Source organism: Globicephala melas, chromosome 11, assembly GCF_963455315.2.
Source record: "Globicephala melas chromosome 11, mGloMel1.2, whole genome shotgun sequence".
Lineage (NCBI taxonomy): Eukaryota > Metazoa > Chordata > Mammalia > Artiodactyla > Delphinidae > Globicephala > Globicephala melas.
The window spans coordinates 38,737,537-38,748,158 of record NC_083324.2 but is presented as its reverse complement, the minus strand read 5'-3'; positions in this window follow the sequence as shown (position 1 = coordinate 38,748,158).

The window sequence follows — 10,622 nt, the reverse complement described above, 5'->3', positions numbered from 1 at the left end:
ACAATGCCTCAGAAATTGTCAGTTAAGCCTGTTTTATGGATAACAAAGCTGAGGCCAGATGTGGGCCAGTGATTTCCCAAGCCAAGAAAGCAATATGAAGTAGAGCTGGAAACAGAGCCTCTTTTGGACTCCTACCTCATAGGTCAGAACCCTCCAGGCAACAGTCATCTTTGGTGACCTGTGCCTTCTCTGTGTGAGGGGCTCCAGAGACACAGGCCCAGTGTAGCTCATAGGATTCTCATAATGTGACATCAAACAGACACAAAACCAGGATTCCAAGCCAGCCCAAGGAACAGCCTGGAGGAGCTAAGCCTTCCCAGCCCAGACCTGGAGACCTCCAGTGACAGAAAACTTTCCCTGTCTCATCATAATTTGTAACCTGTGGCTTCTGGACTGGTCATTGTTATCTCCATTTTGTTTTTTGCTTTTTGTTTTTTAATAAATTTATTTATTTTTGGCTGCATTGGGTCTTCATTACTGCGTGCGGGCTTTTCTCTAGTTGCGGCAAGCAGGTGCTACTCTTCGTTGCAGTGCATGGGCTTCTCATTGCGGTGGCTTCTCTTGTTGCAGAGCACAGGCTCTGGGCGCACGGGCTTCAGTAGTTGTGGCACGCGGGCTCAGTAGTTGTGGCTCATGGGTTCTAGAGCGCAGGCTCAGTAGTTGTGGCACACAGGCTTAGTTGCTCCGCGGCATGTGAGATCGTCCTGGACCAGGGCTCGAACATGTGTCTCCTGCACTGGCAGACAGATTCTTTTTTTTTTCTGACATCTTTATTGGAGTATAATTGCTTTACAACGTTGTGTTAGTTTCTGATGTACAGCAAAGTGAATCAGCTATACAGATACATATATCTCCATATCCCCTCCCTCTCATCTCCCTCCCACCCTCCCTATCCCACCCCTCTAGGTGGTCACAAAGCACCGAGCTGATTTCCCTGTGCTATGTGGCTGCTTCCCATTAGCTATCTATTTTACATTTGATAGTGTATATATGTCAATGCCACTATCTCACTTCGTCCCAGTTTACTTCCCCCTCACTGTGTTCTCAAGGGCAGGAGGATTCTTAACCACTGTGCCACCAGGAAGCCTGCTATCTCCATTTTCACTCAGACTAATGATTCATTGCCTGGGTCCCTCCAGATTCTTGAGGGTTTCCCTTTTAGGGAGCCACCCACCCCCCCATACTGGAGCAGAGGTTTCCCTAAATCCCAGAGGACTATAGCCCTCCTGAGAATCAGGTGGATACAGACAGGTTTTGGTCTTCAGGCCTCAGCTCTGAGAGCAGACACAGACCCATGTGGCCCCTCATTGCAGATGAGTCTCAATATTGAAACAGGAGGGAAGGGTGCAGGGCACAACCTTTGAAAGAATGACATAGCCCGAGGACATAACATAAACTGATTAGAACCAAATGGGTCTAAGATGGCAGACAAGTCAACTTCCACTAGACCTTGAGCGTCAGTATACAACTCATTGTAACACATCAGTAAGCTAACTGACACACCCACAGAGCCATGACAGTTCCAAGGCTGATCATAAGTATCAAAAAGTGGGTGGTGGGGCTTCCCTGGTGGCGCAGTGGTTAAGAATCCGCCTGCCAATGCAGGGTACCTGGGTTCGAGCCCTGGTCCGGGAAGATCCCACATGCTGCAGAGCAATTAAGCCTGAGCGCCACAACTACTGAGCCTGCACTCTAGAGCCCGTGAGCTACAACTACTGAAGCCTGCGTGCCACAGCTACTGAAGCTCGTGTGCCTAGAGCCCATGCTCCTCAACAAGAGAAGCCACCACAATGGGAAACCCGTGCACCGCAACTAAAAGTAGCCCACGCTCCTCGCAACTAGAGAAAGCCCATGCGCAGCAACGAAGACCCAATGCAACCATAAATAAATAAATAGATAGATTAAATTAAAAAATTTTTTTTAAAAAGTGGGTGGTGGCCCAATTGCTGGAAATCCCCACCCTTTCTCAAAATAGCTGGAATACTCCTCCCACTCATTAGCCTATGAAATTACCCACCCCTGTAAAAATTGATAACCCATAGCCTGGTGCTCCTCTCGCCTTCTGAGATGGCCCACTGTCTGTCTGTGGAGTGTGTTTCTCTCTAAATAAATCCACTTCTTACCTATCACTTTGTCTCTCACTGGATTCTTTCTGCAATGAGACATCAAGAGCCTGAGCTTCATTAAATCCTGAAACCAGGTGTGTGATCTCAGTTGGAAGACTGTGAGTTTTGGCCAGCTGCATGGGTTCGAGTCCCAATCAGGGTTTTGGCTGAGTTCGAGTCCCAGCACTTGGGTTCCGAGTCCCAATCTGATGTGCACGGTTTCAATATCTCTCTGGTGGACAGCCACCTCCACTCCATATATATATGGGGAGAGAGAGAGATCAATTAAGAGATTGAGATTATAAACTTATAAACTGTTTGCTCATCTGATTATAGAGGCTGAGAACTCCCAAGATCTGCCATTGGCAAACTTGAAACCCAGGAGAGCCAATGTGTAGTTCTAGTTCAAGTCTGAAGGCATAAAAACCAAGAGAGCTGATGGTATAAATTCCAGTCCAAAATCTGGCAGTCTCAGAGACCCTAAAAGACCTGATGTTTTGGTCATACCCCAAAGGCTGGAAAAAGAACAATATTCCAGCTCAAGCAATCAGACAGGAGGGGTTTCCTTTTACTCAGCTTTTTTGTTCTATTCAGAACTTCAACTGATTGGATGAGGCCTACCCATATTAGGGAGGGTAATCTGCTTTACTCAAGTCTATTCAAATATTAATCTCAAAACCTAAAAGAAAGAAAAAGAAAAAATAAACAAATGTTAATCTGACACAGAAACATCCTCAGACACACACTCAGAATAATGTTTGGCTAAATGTCTAGATACTCCATGGTCATTTCAAGTTGACACATAAAATTAACCATCACAGAGTGTGTTGTTAAATTTCCACATATTTGTGATTTTTGTTTTCAGTTTTCCTTATCTTATTCATGTGTAGTTTCATTCCATTGTGACCAGAAAGGAAAAGATACTCAGTGTGATCTCAATCTTTTTAAATTTATTGAGACTTGTTTGTGGCCTAACATATAGCCTACTCTGGAGAATGTTCCATGTTCACTTGAGAAGAATGTGTATTCTGCTATTGTTGGGTGGAATGTTCTGTATATCTCTGTTAGGTTTAGTTGGTTTACAGTGTTGCTCAAGTCCTGCATTTCCTTACTGCTCTTGTCTGGTTGTTCTATCCATCATTGAACACGGAGTATTGAAGTCTCCAACTATTATTGTAGAACTGTGTATTTCTTCTTTCCATTCTGTCAATTTTTGCTTCATATATTTTGGGGCTCTGTTGTAAGATGTATGTATGTTCATAACTGTTATATCTTTTTGCTATATTGTACCTTTTTATTTATATTATACCTTTTATCAATACTTTCCTTCTCTGTCTCTTGTAAACTGTTTTGATTTAGGTCTAATTTGTCTTACAATAGTATAGCCACCCAACTCTCTTTTGGTTACTATTTTAATTGAATATATTTTTCCACCCCTTACTTTCAACCTCTTTGTGCCCTTATACCTAACGTGAGTCTCTTATAGATATACGTAGATAGACCTTTTTTAAAAAAAAATCCAGTTTGGGGAATTCCCTGGCAGTCCAGTGGTTAAGACTCCACACTTTCACTGCTGAGGGCCCAGGTTCAATCCCTGGCCAGGGAACTAAGATTCCACAAGCCACACAGCTCAACCAATAAATAAATAAATATTTAAAATAAAAAACCACTACATATGTGTATATATATATATACATATATATGCCATCTGAATGACCAAAATATATATTTCTCATATATATTTGGTCTTCATCCATAGTTTCTGGTTCATAGCTCTTAAAACCCTTGGAATTTTCTGAGAGAGAAGAGCAATGGTTTAATATCTGGTCTCTTGTCCTGTCCTCAATTCCTGAAAACTCTTCAGGGAAAGTGACTTTTGGATCCCACCCAAGGGTGGGGGCTGATTCCCAGTAGAACTTTTAGTCCCACTCCCCAGATCTCCATGGAGGGGAGAGGGGCTGGAGGTTAAATCAATCACCAAAGGCCAATGATTTAATCGATCATGCCCATGTAATGAAGCCTTCATAAAACCCCAAAAGGACAGGGTTCAGAGAGCTTCTGCATTGGTGAACATGTGGAGATATGGGGAGAGTGATGTACCTGGAGAGGGCATGGAAGCTCCACACCCCTTCCCCATGCCTTGCTCTTTGAATCTCTTCTTCTGGCTATTGATTAGTATCCTTTAATAATTGTTTTATAATAAACCAGTAATCTAGTAAGTAAAATGTTCCTGAGTTCTGTGAACTGTTCTAGCAAATTAATCGAAATTGAAGAGCAGGTCTTGGGAACCTCTGATATATAGCCAGTGGGTCAGAAGTACAGGTGACAACCTGGAGTTGAGATTAGCATTGTTAGTTGGAGGGGGTCATGGTAAACTCAATTTGTGGCCAGTTGGTTAGAAGCACAGGTAACAACTTCACCTGTGTCTGAAGTAGAAGGCAGTCTTGTGGGACTGAGCCCTTTACCCATGGAATCTGATTCTATCTCTGGATAGATAGTATCAGAATTGAGTTAAATTCTCAGACACCCTGTGGGGAAGCCTCCACACACATGTTGGAATTGGGTTCAGGGAACGCTTATTTATTCCATTTCTGTCTTTTAAAAAAAATTTAGTTGATCTTTTGTAGTGTATCACTTTGATTCCTTTCTTTCCTTTTTTGTATATTTTTAAACTATTTTCTTAGTGGCTTACTTAGGGATTACAATTGATATCTTAAATTTATGACAAGCTAGTTTGAATAAACCAACTTAGTTTCAAGAGTTTACAAGCACTCTGCTCCTATACTTCTCTGTTCCTCCTCCTTTATATTGTTATTGTTACAAATTATATCTTTATACATTTTATGACTACTAACATGGATTTATAATTGTTTTATGCATTTGCCTTTTAAATCATGTAGAAAAAAGAGAGAAATTACAAACCAAGCCAAAAGTATCATGATCTTGGCTTTTATATTTACCTATGAAGTTACTTTTGCTAGTATTCTTTATTTTAAATTATGGCCTCCGGGCTTCCCTGGTGGCACAGTGGTTGAGAGTCCGCCTGCCGATGCAGGAGACACGGGTTCGTGCCCCGGTCCGGGAACATCCCACATGCCGTAGAGCAGCTGGGCCCGTGAGCCATGGCCGCTGAGCCTGCGCGTCCATAGCCTGTGCTCCTCAACGGGAGAGGCCACAACAGTGAGAGGCCCGCGTACCGAAAAAAAAAAAAAAAAAAAACTGCATCTCTGGCCCTCCTTTTATAACTCTTCTCTTACACTCCTCTCTCCCCTGCTCTGGCCACATTGGCCTCCACACTGTCCCAGGCTCACAGGTTTATTTCCACCTGTTTGCTCACTGTCTTATTTCTGTCACTTCTCAGTCCTGATATCTCCTCACCTGACATCATATTGCACATTTGTTTATATGTCTGGTCGCCCTCCAGAACAGCACTGTCCAACAGAAATATAATGCAAGCCACAAATGTGGGCACCATATGTAATTTTAAAATTCTTGGTAATGTTTAAAAAAGTCAAAAACAGGTTAAATTATTTTAATAAGATATTTTATTTAACCCAAAATACTCTAAATATGATCATTTCAATATAAAATTATTTTTTTACTAGATCTTTGACATCAGGCATGTATTTTACACTTACAACACTTCTCAATTCAGACTACACATTTCAAGAGCTCGATAGTAGCGTGTGGCTACGGGCTACCATATTTGACAGCACTGCTCTAAAATGTAAGCCCTGTACAAGCAGAGCTTGGTCTGTCTTGTTCCTGGCTAAATCCCCAGCACCTAGAACAGTGCCCGGCACATATTTTATATTCAATTAGTGTTTGTTGAATTCGTGAATGAATAGAATGGCTTTGCACTCCTTGGCACCCTTCCGTAGGACAGGTCCCAGCCCTCTGAGAGCACATCATCTGGCTGGCAACCATCAGTCATAGTCAGGACAGCAGCGCCACCTGCTGGGGAATGGGGAGTCACGCACCCATGAGAATCAGGCACCAGGACTCGAGGCTGGTGGAGGGGACAAAGACAGGAGGTGGGCTCTGGATGCCTGGAATGTTATTCCTTACCTGAGTCTTGGACCCTCTTTTTTCCAAAAATCTTTCCCAGACCTTATCTCCTAGTATTACCAAGGTAACTATCATATTAAGAATTCCATCAATAATAAGACTTACCTGGTGGCACAGTGGTTAAGAATCCACCTGCTAATGCAGGGAACACTGGGTTCGAGCCCTGATCCGGGAAGATCCCACATGCCACAGAGCAACTAAGACCATACGCCACAACTACTGGACCGTGACAGGCTCCCTTTTGCATGGTCTACACTGGAACTCTGGAAATGGCTGCCTGAAAGTCTCCTACAGGCCAGCCCTCTGCCCAGTCCTTTTCTTTTTTTTCAATTAATTAATTAATTTATTTATTTATTTTTGGCTGCATTGGGTCTTCGTTGCAGTGTGCGGGCTTCTCAGTGCGGTGGCTTCTCTTGCTGTGGAGCACAGGCCCTAGAGTGCACAGGCTCAGTAGTTGTGGCACCTGGGCTTAGTTGCTCCGCGGCCTGTGGGATCTTCCTGGACCAGGGCTTGAACCCAGTGTCCCCTGCATTGGCAGGTGGATTCTTAACCACTGAGCCATCAGGGAAGCCCTGCCCTGTCCTTCTTAACTTCTGTTGGGTTTAGACCTTTTGAGAACCTGATGAAAGTCAACCTTCTCCAAGACTACACTTGGACGTTCGCGCACACACACACATACACACACACACACACACACACACAAGTTGTGCGTTTGTAATGTTTGGGGATCCAGAAAGAGTCAGTATGTATAAAATTGTACTAAATGGGGACTTCCCTGGTAGCCCAGTGAGTGAGACTCTTCGCTCCCAGTGCAGTGGGCCACAGTTTGATCCCTGGTGGGGGAACTAGATCCTGCATGCGTGCCGCAACTGAGAAGTCTGCATGCAGCAACTAAGAGCCTGCATGCCGCAACGAAGACCTGGCACAGCGAAAATAAATAAATAAATATTTTTAAAAAGTTGTACTAAATGAATGGCACCTTTGTCTAATGGCATAGTGGGTCTACAATAACAATCAAGTTTTTGATCCAGGTGGAGAAAGCTCCTAGCAACGTTGAATGAACAGAGCAGAATATTAATAGTAACAATAATAATAACCACTAACACTTATTTAGCATTTACTATATGCCAGACACTGTCCTCTTTATGCTTGTGTTCTTTCCTTATTCCACTCCCCTTCAAGGTAGAAATCACAATTATTCTAATATTACAGGTAAGAAAATGAGTGGAAAGTTTGAGCAACTTGCCCAAGGCCATATAGCTGATGAGCAGCCATACTGGGGTTCAATTCTGGCAGGACACCATGTTGTATATAGAATCTGGTCTGAACTCCATGATTTTTTAAATTTAATAAATATTAACTGAGCACTTTTTTTCACATGGGCATACAGCAGCGAACAAAAGTCTCTGCTCTCATTTTTTTAAAAAATATTTATTTGGCTGTGCCAGGTCTTCGCTGTGGCACGTGGGATCTAGTTCCCTGACCAGGGTTAGAACCCAGGCCCCCTGCATTGGGAGCACAGAGTCTTAACCACTGGACCACCAGGGAAGTCCCTCTCATAGAGGATTCATTCTAGTGGAGGAGATAAGACAAATAAATCAGTTTACATATGTCTCCTAGTGATACGCACTGTGAACGAAACAGCAAGTAATACATCCAAAATACTCTTGCCAGGATTCAGCCAGGCCCTTTGTTAAAAGCCTCCTGGGGAGTTCCCGATCGTCTAGTGTTAGGATTCGACACTTTCACTGCCATGGCCAGGGTTCAATCCCTGGTCAGGGAACTGAGATCCCACAAGCCATGCAGCGAGGCCAAAAATTAAAATAAAAAAGCCTCCTGGATCTTAGGGCAGACAACAACAGTTCTTTCCTCATCTCCTACCCTGGGTTCAAAGTTGCTGGTTGGGGCTTCCCTGGTGGCGCGGTGGTTGAGAATCTGCCTGCCAGTGCAGGGGACACGGGTTCGAGCCCTGGTCCGGGAAGATCCCACATGCTGCAGAGCAACGAGTAGCCCCCGGCTCGCTGCAACTATAGAAAGCCAGCGCGCAGCAATGAAGACCCAAAGCAGCCAAAAATAAATGAATAAATTAATTAATTAAAAAAAAAAAAGTTGCTGGTTGGCAGCAGGAGGTGGCAAGAAAGTGACTAACAAGTCCAGGTTCTGCAGCTGGACTTGGCAGCTGACCAAAAGCCCTAAATGAGTAGAAGAGGGATTCAGTTTCAAGGTGAACCAGTTGGGAGGGCTGTGCTGGGTAGGCAGTGAAGGTTGGGAGGGCATAAGATTCAGGCAGGACCCAGAAGTATGGGCATGATTTGGACTTGAGCTATGCTTACTTAGCTCAAGCCCTGGTATATAATAGGTGCTTAGTAAATGTGGTGAATGACTGATAGAGTTGATAAATGAAAAAAACAAAACAAAAACAAAACACACACCCTTGTATTGATGGGTGTGTTTGTGAATGAGAGCTCAGAACTTCAAAAGCTCCCAGAGGTCCGCAAGTTGGCACCCAGACCCATCTGGATGAGCAGAAGGCAGGGGGGCAGAAGATACTGCTGGAGTGTGCGTAGAACAGCCCAGCCCTGGTGAGTGCAGGTCTAGCTTCTCAGCTGGGTCTGAAGCCACCCTTTCTTTTATACTATCTCCAATAAGATGATTTGAAGTAGCTCCCAGGAGGTGGCAGGGCAGATGGACCCCTTGAGGCTCCCTCAAGGCTCGAGAGGGCTCGAGAGGGCAGTGCAAGTCAAGATGACCAGGAGCTGGCCCAAGGTTCAGCCATTTGGGGCAGAACTAGACTAGAATTTCTCTGACCTTAAGTGCACTGCAGAGGCTTCTAGCCTGGAATCCCTGCAAGCACTGCAGGATGTTTAGGGACTCTTTTAAATTATAGGCAAGACTGTGTGTGTAGGGAGTGTTTGTCTGGGAAAGTGTCAATAGCTTTTTCAAATGATGGAGGTAAGGAACGCTGGGGACCCTGCCACAGGGAATGAAATCCATGGTACCCCCTTCCTAGAGTTGATCTCCAGACAGGCTCTATGCTGTCTTCCCAAACATTGGCTGGCAGCCCCACCATCTCCCTTGGGGCCTGCCATGGAGTACTCGGCCACTTCCATTCCAGAACGTGTGTGCCTGATCAGGGGGTGGCAGGAAATAAGACCTTCTCCGGTCCTTGGGGGCTACTGGGTACAGCTGGGAGCTTGGAGCAGCTTCCTGCAGCTGCTGGGGACAGGGAGCCAGGGAATGCTTGCCTGTGTTTCCCTGGCTTTCCTGGGACCTGCTGTCCTGCCGCTGAAGTCACTGGGCCTCACAAGGCCCCACTCTGGGCCTCACTGTTGGTACATTTTATCCCATTATGAAAGGAATCTGGAACAAGTTGGCTCTAGTGTTGGGCAATGCAGGACCAGCAGGAGGCTGCCCGGCTGGCTTATCTTGTCAGTTCCCCTACCTCCTTCCCTGAGCTCCCCATGCTTGGCCCCAACTCCAGACCATTCTGCTCAGTCAGGCAAGTTCCAGCAAAGTCTAGGATGCCTGGTCAGGGCCTGCTCAGGCAGTCACCTCTTCCTTGTTCTTGTCCATCTGTCCAGGCCTGGACAGGCTCTGCTACTGCTGAACCCTTCCTGGGAATTCCCCAAGCCAGCAGGAAACTAAGTTGCGCCCCTCCCATAAGACCCAGCTTCGGTGACCCCTACTCCATATACTTCCTCAGACCAGGCCAGGCTGCCTGACCCTGCTCATATACCGCCTTGTTTCCCGTGTGCAGCTTTCCCTGAGGAGCTGGAACGCGCGCTTCTCTGTTGTCCTGGTCGTGACTTCTAGTTCTCTGCCTTTGGCCTTCTTGCATGTCTGGGCACAGAGTAGGTGCTCAGTAAAGGGCTTTGTTATTTTACTTATTTATTTTTTTGGCCACGCTGCGTGGCATGTGGGATCTTAGTTCCCCAACCAGGGATGGAACCTGCTCCCCCTGCAGTGGAAGCACAGAGTCTTAACCACTGGACCACCAGGGAAGTCCAAGGGCTTTGCGATTTGATTTGCATACTTCCCTGTCCTCTACCCACTTCCTTACACTTTTACAATTAAGGACTGAAGTGGGCTTAGATTAAATGCCAGAACTTCTAGAAGACCCTATAATCAGGCTACCCTGAGAACACCTGTGTTCAACCACTGCCCCCCCCTCCCGCCCCCATCGTCCCGCCTCCGCCTTCCCCACCCCCCAACCCAGGTCTTTTTCCTCTTTGAATGGGGCTGGCTGACCTGGAGCCCTCTGCCTTTTCCTCACTGAGGTTGCCCTGAAGCTTCTTCTCTCCCTCACTGGTCCCTGACTACTCATACAACTCAACAGTGTCAAGACCCCCACCAAGGTGAGGCCATGTGAACAAAAGGAGAAGGAGACAGAGACCTGCCCTGTTTCTCCCAAGTCTGGAAGCCCCTCTCATGAATTCAAGGCCTCTGTGT